This window comes from Cydia pomonella, chromosome 17 (genome assembly GCF_033807575.1).
Source record: "Cydia pomonella isolate Wapato2018A chromosome 17, ilCydPomo1, whole genome shotgun sequence".
Classification (NCBI taxonomy): Eukaryota; Metazoa; Arthropoda; class Insecta; order Lepidoptera; family Tortricidae; genus Cydia; species Cydia pomonella.
The window spans coordinates 9,020,453-9,034,636 of NC_084719.1; the positions used below are offsets into that span (position 1 = coordinate 9,020,453).

Consider the following 14,184-nt stretch of genomic DNA (forward strand, 5'->3'; position numbering starts at 1 on the left):
GAAATAAAATGTCTTGTATTAACATAATTACCTATTTATTAAAGAACTATTTATTTTCTTGTATCAAATAAGAAGGGTCTATTTTTTATTGAATGTGTACGTATTTCATTTTAGCTATAAGTACTAAATATGTAGTACAGTAGAACCCAAATGGTTGACTGGTAGAGAATACCGTAAGGCATTAAGCCCGTCATTTGTAAAATTTTATATCGTGCAATAAAGTTAAATAAATAAATAAATTAAAATATTATTAAATAAATCTTTAATAACACTAAAGTAAATCTAAAATGGCCCCTCTGCGGCTTTATACCGAGGACGCTGGCAACATTTACTCGCTGGGCTGTTAGGTTGATAAGTTGAGCGAGGAAGCTGCCAGCTCTTTGGTCTCCTGTGGTGTCTCTGAGTCTCTTCAATAGAGGTCTTTGAACTCCTTTTGACTCCGAATAAATAAAAAAAATTATTAAAGCAGATTAACCCGAATATTTATATTGATTAAGATAATTATTTCACCAGAAAAACTATTTTTTTCAGTACTTACTCTAAGAGCAGAGAATTACTTAAACGGACTTTTTTATGATACGTAAATTATTTTCACAGAAAGTGTTTTAAATATACATAAAAATATGTAAGTACCTATACATCATAAATGCATTTACGTTCTTCTTAGCCTTATGATCGTTAAATAGAGGAATCCCATCATTTTATTAAGTAAATAATTTCGTATTTAAATATATACCATAATTACTAATGTAGTAAATAAAGAAACCTTTTAACTCTTACAACAAAATATCTAATATACCCAATATACGAAAAATTACAATCCATTTTCCGTCGTAGGTTTCGCCAAAAACACAGCGTAAAATATTCATTAAACGGAAGCCATCCGACATGCAAATTGACTTTGGTAAGTATTTTTGTTTTAATTTAGAACACGGGAGTATTTTTTAGGCTTCCATACCCAAGGCGTAATGTTACATCTACGTAAAGCTAATATATATATTAAAGATTATTTTAGGGCTAGCTAATTTAGTCTAGGTAAGCTACAAAGCTTAGACAAAAGTGGAGAATCCCTGCGAAATCGTCTTTTCATACAAACGTAGTCCTCATTGAAAATATTTTGACACTATTTGTTAAATATCAACCACAACTATGCCCCTATTTTTGATTTTTTTTTATTACAAGAGTTAGAAGTATTTAAAATATTGTATGATATTAGTTTTTCGCTCCTAATTTTTACATGGTTAATATACATTAAATTATATAAAAATATATTCCTTAACGTCAATATCCAGAGAGGAAATTGGGGACTACGTCTGTTTGAAGAAGCCGCCGTCCCCTTTCTTCGTTAGGATATATAGCGAATGAAGCAATTCTGTTGTTTTCGAAAAGAGTTAAGGCAAAGATATTTAAGAAGACCAAGAGTGCTCACTCCATACAACGGTTTTGTTACCAAAAATACTATTATTTTCGTAGTCTACATCTAGCGTCAAGTAGCGGAACTCTCAGTACTGCTACTCGACAATAGATGTCGCGGCAAACAAAAAGTCTAATGCTCAACGATTTTCAGCTAATATTATAACCATAGTAAGCGTAGGAGTTGGAAATAGAGTTCTGGCAGAGTTCCGGTTACTCTGGTTATAATATTAGCAGAAAATCGTTAAGCATTTGCCTTTTGTTTGCCGCGACATCTATTGTCAAGTAGCAGTACTGAGAGTTCTTAACCAAAGAGACTTAATTCTCTTTGGTTAAGGTGACGTTTGAATGTAAACTGCAGATGTATTCCTGTCGCGGAGTCGTTATTGCCGCCACTTTTCCTTAATTGTTTCCTTAATAAAATTATTTAACGACCTTTTAGCCAAGTCCGTAGTAACCCTGCCTACGAAGCAGGAGGTCCCGGGTTCAAATCCTTTTAAGCGCGTTTATGTGTGTGTTCTTCACGGATATTTGTTCTATCTATATCTATATTTTATATAAATCGTCGTCTAATACCTACCCACAACCTTATTGAGCTTAACTCTAGGTCGACTTTTGTATTAAGATTTTCGCATAATATTCATTTATTTAAAATAAGTGAAGGAAAGGACAGTCGACGTCAAAGATTTGTTTAACACTTTTCGCCTTAGGAGTAAAATGTGTAGGTAAACATAACTTTGACGCCGACTGGACATCATAACCGCGACAGTAATGCGGCGGCGCATGTCACTCATTTTATCAAGGAAATCGATAATCAGTGGCGACACCAATGACTGAAACAGTAATGCAGCTGCAGTTGACATTTGAACGTCACCTTTCTTGCTGCGGCTTGGAGGATTTAACAACTGGGATCGCCTTTAAGAGCTTACTTCTCTGTCGAAAACCTCGGCCAATGGTCATATGTATTGTATGGACGTTTATCTGACATGGCTATTTGTATGTTAGGTACCTACCTACAAATAGTCATATTTGACGTGCAAAAAACTCAGCAGATCGTTTTGCACAGAAAATTACACACAAGACGTCTCCAGTTAAATCCTCCAAGTGCTGCGACGTTATCGTGGGCGATATCACTTTCCAATATCAATTTCTTTGATAAATTGTGTTGCTGTCGTTGCCGCATTGCTGTCTCAATTAGAACGTTCAAAGAATATTGACATTGCCCACATCAACGCTGCTGCAATCGCCATCCGAATACAAGCTTTAAAATCCCGGTAAAGGCCTATAGGTATTTGTATAATAACTGTGATGACTTTTAGAATATATACATGTATATATTTGCTTGAGTTAAAAATGTGTTCTATGGTTCTTATGTACTATCACTAGAAGTTATGTATAAACTAAACTTTAAAATTTAAAAGTTGTCGTGAGTAAAATGTATTAATTTCAGTAAATTTTAAAGATGGTGAGCGTTTTTTTTATTAGTGCTTACACTAATTACTGAAAATAGGTTTCCGAGAGGCTTTCTTAGTGAGCCTTCACAAAAACCCGAGATAGTGCTAAAATTCCCCAAGGGAGTGGATATTCCATTTTCCCTCGGATAAACGCAAGGTACCTATAACTCTTTTCAGATCATAAATAATAATAATTTAGGTTATAAATATGTCAAAGGCACAAACTTTATTCATTAAGGTACTTGATATGTTCATGTTTTCCGCTAAATTATTGAAAAGATACGGCTTGACAGTTACTCATCATAAACATTTAGCTTATTTATATTATTTTACTTTATAAAGACTCGCCCTTCACCGACTTTTAATAAAGAAATAAACAGTAATAATTAACAATACATTACCTATATAACTGTAACTAAATTGCTAATATACGTGTTAATTCAATTAATAGGAATAGGTTTAAGTAGGCACTTTTGAATTCTTATGAAAATGTGTGATAATTTCGTAGGAGCTGGCATCAAAATGTTATTAAACAATATATATATAAAACCCAAATATAACTAAAGTTTTCTTATAAACGAAACTAACCTTATATTTTCTTTTAAACTTCCTACGTTAACCCAATAACTTCATATTTCATACCACGAAGTTCACAACACTTAAAACACTGTCAATAATTGACCGTTCAATGTTCACGCACGTGTTCTTAATTTAAATTTTTAAACGCCGCGCTCGAACGGTCGTATTTCGAAGGAAGAACACATAGAAGCCCGTTCGGTAATCGCGAAGCGACTGACTGGGACCCCGCGAGCCGAAGCGCCAGTGCGCATGACACGACCTTTTATTATATATTTTGACATACCCTGCCCGTGACATTCCGCGGTAAAACCTACTCGTAAATTATTCAATTTTATTTACTTATCTGCACCCCTCGGCTTATGACAGGGGTAGTGTGATTATTCATCTTTATTATATGTTACTATAATATCATCTGCAGCCAGATATAACTAAGTTGCGACAATGTTTTTGTTTAATGGAATAACTTTGTCCATTTTTTTTGTCAAAGACGATACATATGTTATACTTAAGACGTTGAAATATATACTTAAGTAAGTAGCCATATCAAACCAATTAAATAAACATATCATTTGTTTCCACCACGGAACAATGACGTTCCGGACCTTTGGGACGCGTGCGCGGAGCCGAAGCCAACGCGTAGATGCCCTTTTGACACTAATGAAATATAAGAGGTACACCGAGTGGATGCTGTCCTTGCCGGTGTCACATATTATTTATTATTATCTATAGAGAAACACGTGAAATAAATAAATACTTATAATAGGTATAATTATTTAATAAGTCCTAAAAATAAACCAACAATACCTAGTACACCTCAGACAGTAGGAATTCTTACAAGTGCGAGTCAGGCTCTCGCTGAATAGGTTTCCTTTACCTTTTTATCATATTTTTTAACACAGCAAATACTTCGTGTTGAGAATTAAAATATCCTCATTTTTGTACACACTGTAAATTATTTTCTGAATTGCTCGCTAGGTGTCCCTTTTTAAAATGTAAACTAGCTAACGAGGTTTTTATCCCGAAACAATGGGGTCGAGCCGTATCCAAGGGCAATTCAGTAATGAGTAACATTGCTAATACTGTCAAATTTAAGTACTTAACTAGTAGACTGTGACGCGAGTGATAATGCATCGCAAAGTGCACTAAGGGCCATAATTGAATAAGACCATACCGACTATTTGAACTTGTATAGAAATTCGCGAAGTTTTCTTTGGACTTGTACAATTTTCCGCGATATTTGGGACTTACTTTTTAGAACATAGTCTAGTTTACGAATTTACGTACATTTTTTGTAATAGAAATCAGAACTGAGACAAAAATCTGTGACTAAAGGTATATAATTGCATCGAGGATTAATTAAAAGCTCAACTACACCACCTACGTGACGAAACAAGTTACTGATCAGAACCCCCAGGGTAAATTTCAGTCGATATCGTGACGAGCGTTCGCGTTTGCATTTTGTCTATTTTTGTACGCGATTTTGAACAGCGCGCCAAGCGGGACGTTTTGGAAACTCAAATATCACATACAAAATGACACTTAACACGTGTACGTCACGTCACGCTATCGAAAGAAATTTACACTAGGGGTACAGAATGAGGTGATTACGAAGATAAAATACGCGAGTTGGAGTAAGCTGATACTACATACTACAATCCTGTACGGCTACCACCAGTTTGACACTGACATATTCGCTAGCGTGTGGAAAGTAGGTTACGCAGACGTTAGCGAATATATCTGTTTGATACTTGTTAGATGAATAAAAAATCGAGATCCATAGCAGACTGATTTATTTCCAAATGCGCAACCACCGACATACTTATAAGTCTACCCTACCTAACAGTACTGTTAAGGCACTCGTGGTAAGGCTACTTGAAAGATAGATTTGTTACACGGTGTGGAGCCATCAAGGTGTGAACATAATGTTTTTACTGTGGACTATTAAACTAGCTGATTTATGACCCCATAGAACGTTTAATACCCTACGTTTACCTAAGTGTCATAATAATTTTACTGTTTAAACCAATGAAATTCCAATGACGTACGAGTAGTAAATGTTAAAAAGGTTTGTTTCACAATGGGTCAGGAATCAAGTTCATCGATAGTATCCTGCGCACTTTCATCGAAATGTAGTAGGTATTTATTAAAAAAACCTAGATGTGAGAAAATTTTCGATAAGCGATAAGCTGATAGAAAATCACCCGGCCGGAATAGAATGGGGTCGGTTTTGGCAACATGCCCGCCCCCGGCTTATGCCGTCGAACCTGTGTAGGTACCGGACTTGTTTAAAAAGTGGAACCTAAATACCCAATGTCACCCGGCTTTATCTGAAACTGCCTTGACTGAAAAACTTTATGTGGGTAAGAATTACTCGTAGTAGATAGTTCAGTTCGCTTTTATAAAGATTGTTTTGATTTAAAGTCGAAGAAAGATATTTTTTTATTGAATGGCAAATTGACAAATGTGCGACGAGCACAATTTGAACTTGCGAACTTTCGAGACCTATTTTGCAAGTTTTTAGTCGGCGCGATCAATTTTTCAATTATTCTTTCAATTATAAAATTGTGATTTCACTAGCAGTCTTAGCTTGGTACAAAAATTAATCAAGATAGTTTTATATAAAAGTGTTTTTTTATTTATATTGCTTCAATAAATCGTCATAGCAGTATTATCGTGAATTCTGGTATACAGTGGTCTATTTTTTAACTACCTTAAACTTTTTTTTTAATAATACTTCGGTAGCAAACAAGCATACGGGCCGCCTGATGGTAAACAGTCTCCGTAGCCTATGTACGCCTGCAACTCCAGAGGAGTGCCGACCCTAACAACCCTCCCTCCCCTCGTTGAGCTCTGGCAACCGTACTCACAGTAGGGTCTAATGTCAAAACATATTTCAATTGCCCCCATACCCCATACTTACCATATGACAGTGGCGCCTTTACTTACAGTTCTCGGTACTTCACAAATCTGTGGACACGACCGCAATATTTTAATGAGTTACATAACACTAGCATTTTTTTACTCGTTAAAATTAGGGAATTTGTAAAAGCAATTCATAATTCAAATGAAAAATTTAATGAGAAAGGACGGAAAATAATTTGTAAATTTATAAATGGCACTGTTCTATGTAGATTCCAAAACAATAAAAGAGAGATAGAAGATGGATGGTCCTTAACTATTTACCTGTATACGGAAACCATGAAGAGTAGAAGACTTTTCTTAGGCAAAAAATTCCCAGCTTTAAACTACTTTTTTTTGATGATCGGTAGATTCTGGAGAATCTGCATATTGCAGAGAAACCGACTTTGGCAACCTAATCATAAAAATTGACGCTAGCAATCGTTTTTAAGTTTTTTTTTACCCGGATGGAGCTAGGCCTAACCTTATACTAGCTAAAACAATCTAACTGATCTAATTGTTATTCTTAAAAGGGTCAAACCCCGAAAAAATCTGTAACTATGGAATCCACTGTGTATACTCTTTCGGCTGTCAATTACTACAAGAAAAGGGAAAAATGGGTTAGCCGGTTTCCGCGGCGTCCCAGTGACACGTTTATGCAAAATAGTCTTACTAGAAATCCAAAAGGCCTTCGGAAAGATTTGGGATGTGGGAAATGAAATTGTTGAATAAATAATGCTACTAAAGTGTTGTTTAAACCAGGGATGGTACAACCGGTTTTATAAATAAAAAATTATTTACAGGTATTAAAATACCTGTAAATAAATTGTCAAACTATTACCGCTATAAAATAATACCTATATTCCTATTAGAGTTATTGTTTCCATTTCGCTTTTGCTTTTACCGCTATATATAGACTATTTACAATATTAAATACCTTTATTCCAAAGAGCATATAATCACTACGTTCTAAGAGACGGAACTCCATAGTTAGTAGGTATCTGTCAAACAGTTTGGTTTGACGTCTGACGAAGGAGAGTACTAGTACTAGTAGAGTTTATTCAATACTGCTATTCATTGCACTTGAAAGGTAAGATGTCAATCATACCCTACTACTAAATAAGAACAAATAGGTGTAATATTGTAACGTCACGCGATAACATTCTGCATAGCTGGCTGAAGTGTAGCAGTAGTATTTGTAGTATTAGTAGTAGTAGTACCTAGATTAATATTATTTACTACTGAAAGTAAATTATTTAAATAACGATGTCCTTCATTTTATTCGAAAAGGAAAAGCCTAGCCAAAGAAATAAGTCTGAAATATTCTGACAATTTAGAAATACGGCAAAGCACAACATCTTCGAAGAAACAAATAAATTTGATTTATTGACATTGACATGTATTACCGGTAATGGTTTTTAAGGGTAAATTCTCAAATACAGGTATTGTTGTCAAATGTCAAAATCACTAATAGACATGAATACCGTAATTAATTATACCGGTAATTAAAGCATTAGTGATATAAATATCGAAATACAACTATAACCGGTTATACCTAATTTAAAACCGGTAACGATCCCTGGTTTAAACTGTACCCATATATGTGACAACAAGCAATGTGCTAATTGCAGAACAACTAAAGAATGCAGGAAATTTTTTGGATGTTTCTGGAACGTTAACATAAGAATTAGAAAGTTTCCGTTTAGAAAGATTTCTGTAGGAATTTTTACAACTAAATAATAGCTAAGCATATATGCCAAAAATACCAGTCATAATTTTGGAAAAAGGCTAATACTCTTCAAACTGCTGGATCGTTTTTTTATTAAACATGCTAAGAACCACCGCAAGGTAACGCGCATGTAAAAACCCGCATCGATTTGTATATATTTTGGGGGATAACACAGAAACAATCATAAAACACACATGTATAGATCTATATCCATCTATCTATAAATCGGTTTATATGTTTGAGTGCTACGATGCCACAGACAGACATTGGCGTCAAACATATAATACCCCTCTTTTTGCGTCGGACGTTAAAAACTGCTGCAGACACTATTTATTTCTATTACAAGTTATATTTCTTCGCTAATATACGAAGGTTTCCGCACGATTGCTTTTACGGATGTCTGGTATCAAATGTACGTCAGTTGCGGGAAACTCATTGCTACGATATTTAATGCGAACTTACGACTTTAGTAAATGTCATATACGAACTAAAAGTGACCACGGCTTCGACTGCAATATTTGCACCTAAAATTCACATACAACTTTCTAACAAAAAAATTGTCAGATTTCATAATTTTTTGTAGTGAAAACTTCTTCAGGCGCGTTGGTAATGCTTTGAGATGGAAAAAAACATTAACTCGCGACCTGTTACCGTTACCGACACATAATAAAGCTACTAATATTTCCTGGTGATTCAAAAAATATACACGTATTTTACACCGCGAGCCAGGAACAATTTCCATGACCAATCGCCTCCCGGCTGAAAACTCGTGTAGTGGTTAACGGCTAAGTATGATGAACCCTCGTGGACGTCAGCCAAAGCTCCGCTGGTGGGTTGAGGAATGACAGCCACCGAAATACTTAAAACGTTTGATACTTTGTCAAATGATAGTTCAGACGCTATTGTTAATTCAAAAAATCGTCAGCTGATAATATCGCGATGGTAAGAACATCAGCTGATCGCATGGACATGTAAAATAAAGCGCTATACTTTTTATGATAGCAATAACAAATCAGGAAACTTTGCATGTACCATTTCTTCAGGCGTAAACGCCTGAAAAGCCATCAACGGATTACGCAATTTACACATTACACATACTTTGCCGCACATAAAGTGGTAAGGCGCATATTTTTTACATGTTCATTTTACAGCTGACGGTCATTTCACCGCGATAGAACCGGCTGACGGTTTTTTTAGTTTAAAACAGCATCTAGACTATCATCTGACAAAGTATCAGCCGGGAGGCGATGACTGACGAAATATGCTCCTGGCTCGCGGTCTATTTGTTCAAGTTTTCACTACTGTTGGCACTCCCGGCGTACCACTGTTTTTTTTTTTAATTGTTTTTTTGTCTGCAAAACAGTGCCAATGCCATTTCAATTTCGCATCGAGATTTTATTTATGAAATAATATTTATCAAGCAGTAGTGGAAGAGGTTGATGGTGGCAACGCAATGGCGGCAGCATGAATGGCAGATCATTTACAGCGATATTCCTCTTTGTGCTTCTTAATGCATTTTACCAACACTCATTTATTGGTGTGAGAGAGATTCGCTTTGGGTTACTAACATAGGTATCATTATCAATTCAAATGGAGATGTTGACGATTAATCCAGCCATCCATCGTCTTCCCGCACCACCTGTTAAGTTTAAAAAATATCTTTACTAAAAAGAATTCACATTTAATTTTACGAAAGCGAAAGAATATCAGACGCTCTAAAGCAAGCTTTCTCATCCCATTTGTTTCATGTATATCGGACCGATAAATTATTTTAAAACTTCGTCTTTATTACCTTAGAACTGGTAAAGATTTAAATTATTCGTAGAAGTTTTAGATAAAGGCGCTCCTCACGAAATCATTTTATGTGTGTTCCGTAACCGTAACTAATGTAATTTTTCAAGGGAATCTAGGTTTAGGAGATTCTTTTTATCACACAAACCTAGCCACGAAATTCTGGGCAGTAGAAGGTTTGAAAAAGAATCTATACAAATCTTTAACTGGCACTCGATTTGTGATTAATATTAGGTAATTGTAAAAACCGATAGATTATAATCTATATAGCGAGATTATAACTGTCGAAAGATTGTGTACCTTACATACCATTTACAATTTAACCCATTATTTTCGGTCTGTCGCAGTGAAACCGTCAATTATGAACTGGCGTGCGAAGGAATCAAGGAATGCACCTTGAGCGCTGATTGGTTTAACGTTGTGTGCCGCGCGCCGCCATATTTAAAATTATAAATTGATTTCGTGTTGAAAACAACTGAAAGCTTTAGAATTAGTTACATAAAATTGTTGTGGAAGTAAATTTAATCTGTGATTAACCAAAGAATTGCAGTGCTAATGATACACCAGTGTTAGTCACCGGACTATTTGTACTACTTGTACGAGTACAGCGTTGCGTGAACAAAATTTTCATTTGGCAGGAATCCTTTGGATTGAAGGAGTGCAGCCACCCAGATTTTTGATGTAATTTTTAGGGGACGGGGGGGTCAACTTTCTCTTGATATCTTACCATTTACGCTACTCGGCTAAGTTTGGTATCATTTTTGGTAACTACTGAACCAATTTAGTTAAATTTGGTATACCTATAGATATAGTTAATATAGGGTGTCAAAAGAGAGATGGAGGTAAGTATGAGGAATCAATAACCGCTGATCCGATCAAGTTGAAATTTACGTCTACATCTTTGATTTCGTTGAAAATTATACCAAACTGGACTTAGAACCTAAATTTAAACATATAACCTCAGACGTCGCCGAAGCTGTCTCGACGTAACAAAACATACAAAGTGTAGTAAAATTGTTAGACGAGTATATAAAATCTCAAGAACGGCGGCCAACAAACAAGCATAACTATTATGAAAAAAATACGGTGTAATGAATATTGGTAACCAGAAAGTTATAAGATTTGCAATGTCATGAGCTGCTTAAATGCATTGCAAAATTATAGCACTCAGCTATATATTAGCGAAATAAAGTAGATAAGTAGTTTAATTTCCAATGCATACTTGTGTTCTCCAAATTACAAAGCGGATGACGTCACGTGATCGCTTCTCCATGCAAACGTAGTCCCCATTTTCCTATGTGGATATTAACATTATAGAAAATATATTTACGCATTTTATTGTATATGTATATGTATATCCACGGCTATGCCCCTTCGTTAGATTTATAATTTTAATTATTATAAGTGTAAAGTATTTAAACAAACAAACAAAAACAATTACAATAACAAAACTTATTATTATTATTATTTATTTCCAAAATAGTTGTACAGCATAACAGTATATACTAAGTCACCGCAAAACTACAAACAAATTGAAACAAAAATAGGTTAACTAATAATATTATGTAGGTACAATTACTAATTAGGCATCGACAGTTTCTAGGCAGGTTACCACTCTAAGATATAACAACCACATTCAAACAGTTGAAGGACGTGCATCCATCGTCTCACAGAACCTCAACAATTCATCTCGCACTTCGCTCCACCTGCCAGCAAATAAATCACACTCGGGCGCTGATGCTAAGAGCGCATTCAGGAGGGGTAAAGGGCGAACAAGTGGGGATTTTCTGTGAGACACGGTTCGCGAACTCGGGCCTACAAGTAGACCACGGTCACGAGGCCGGAAATTGACTCTGGTTGGCGTAGGGACAAAAAGACGCAGTAATTGCGCCACCAGTTCGGCACAGTCCGATTCACCTCGCAAGACGCAACAGGCAGTCGTAAGGAGCTTAAAATTTCGTCTTACCTCCAAAGAGTTCAAGCCCAAAGAACCTAGCAAGTATTTTGTTGGGTATAAAAACGGGAAATACCCGAATATTTTTTTATATAAGAACCGGAGAAATACTTTTTGCACCCTCTCCAAAAGCAAGACGTAGCATAGCTCATAAGGATTCCAAACAATGGCAGCTGACTCAAGCTTGCTTCTGACTAGAGATGTATATAGAAGCTTTATAGTACCAGAGTCCTGAAAATCTCTCGCGTTCCTAATGATAAATCCTAACCTCTTATAGCAATCACGAGCTAGCGATATCATGTGTTCATGGAAGTTGAGGTGAGTATCAAGAATGATTCCAAGATCACGAATAGTGTTGACCCGGGATAATGGTTCCGATCCTAGATGATACTCATAGTAGAGTGGATGACGGGCCCTACTGAAAGTCATGACGGCACACTTAGTGACATTAAAGGACAACTTATTTTGAAGACTCCATTGATGCACTTTATCCACATCCTCCTGGAGAGATAAACAGTCGGATACCTCTTGGACACCGTAAATAACTTTGAGGTCGTCGGCATAGAGCAAGCATCTGGCAGATTTAAGAACTGATGCAAGATCATTGATCATGATCCCAAAAAGTAACGGCCCAAGTATCGAACCCTGACTGACGCCAGAGCGCGTATGATAGGTTCTAGATACAAAACAGCCGTGTTGCACATACTGTTTCCTGTCGCCCAAGTAGCTCGCGAAAAATCGGAGTAGTTGGGGAGAAAACCCAATGTTACACAGCTTGGACAACAGGATATCATTATCTACTTGATCAAAGGCTTTTTTAAAGTCAAAGTACAACACATCTACTTGTATGCCTTTGTCTAAATGATCTGCGATAGAGTCAATCAGAGTTAGCAGATTAGTTTCTACTGATCGCCGAGACCTGAAACCGTGCTGGACTCACAGAGGTAGGGCCCGATTTGGTGGGCAACAAGTCGATTTATAGTAGACTCGAAAAGTTTTGCCATCGACGAGAGGATAGCGATAGGTCGATGATCCTCAACCTGGGTGGTCTTGTTAGTTTTGGGAATAGGCTTGACTCTCGTTATTTTCCATTTGTTTGGATACTGCCCGGTACTTAATGCCAAGTTAAAAATGTGCATCATGGGTGCTATAAGCCACTCTTTGCAGCCTTTTAAAATAAAGGCAGGAAGATTGTCAGGACCAGGGGAGCTTCGAGGTTTCAGATGACCCAAAGAAATTTCGATATCTGACTGCAAAATCTTACTAATATGCACATAGTTTGCGTTATAACTTCGGTCCTCACGCAAAATTCGTTGGTAATCAAGATGAGGCTCCTCGGAGAGAAAGACCGACGAAAAGTAATTAGCAAAAGCCTGAGCCGCCTCACTACCCTGAAATTCACTACCGTCATAGAAGACTAGGGACTCGAAGCCTCCTTTGGCTTTAAGACTTGCAACGTGTTGCCAGAAAGCACGGGGATTGGTTTTAAGCTTTCCTTCCACTTGAGTAATGTAATTCTCATAGGCAAGATTTATTCGAGTTTTGATGTCTGCTCTGAGCCTCGAGAAGGAGTTGTACACAGATCTGTCTCCGCTGCGCTTCCAATCTCGATGCAAGTTAGCCTTTATCTTAATATCACGAATGATATCCGAAGTGAACCAGACTGGATAGCGTCTACTAGGTTTGCTAGACCTCAGCTTTCTAGGTATGCTCCTATCAAGGACACTGTAAACAACTTCGTAGAAGGTATTTACAGCAGTATTGACATCACGACTGCCAAGAACTTGCTTCCACGATACTTCAGAAAATAATTCATATAAAACGACGTAGTCTCCTCTGGCAAAGTTCCAGTCATGGCTGGAGTCAACGTTGCTGGGCTCAGAAAACAGAGGGCTATGCTCGGAAACTTTAAGCGGCACAGCTATTTCGAGCGGAGGATGGTACGCATCCCGATGAGGTACGAGACCCCCATCATCCATCTCACTAACCCTTACTCCACCGGAATGGCCTCGCACCAGCACCACGTCTAATACTCCTCCAAACGCATTTACCACATCATTCGTCTCATTCAGATTACAAACTGTAGTAAAGTAACCGAAATAGCTAAGTATGTTAACAGATGAATATTTAGCATTTAAATTTAAGTCACCAAGAATCACAACTACACCGTTTAGAGAGTCAATGATAAATTCAACTTTATGGAAAAAACTCATGTAGACGTCGTCGGCAGCTCTGGTAAGCAGCAGCGGCAACTTATAAACTATTACTAAAATTTAAGTATGAACACATATGTGTAAAGTGTGAAAACAATTGAATTTGTTCTAATACAATTGTGCAGTTTCATGAATTAAAATTAGCAGTATGAT

General features: G+C 36.6%; 1 protein-coding gene across 1 annotated transcript in view; it reads right to left on the reverse strand.

The window, feature by feature from the left end:
- The window catches only part of LOC133526817 (limbic system-associated membrane protein-like), a 148,747-nt gene extending 144,972 nt beyond the window's left edge, over positions 1–3,775 (reverse strand). The window contains exon 1 of the mRNA XM_061863611.1: positions 3,456–3,775. The gene's annotated coding sequence lies outside the window, so the exon portion shown is untranslated. The remainder of the gene's footprint in view (positions 1–3,455) is intronic.
- Positions 3,776–14,184: the final 10,409 nt, after the last annotated feature.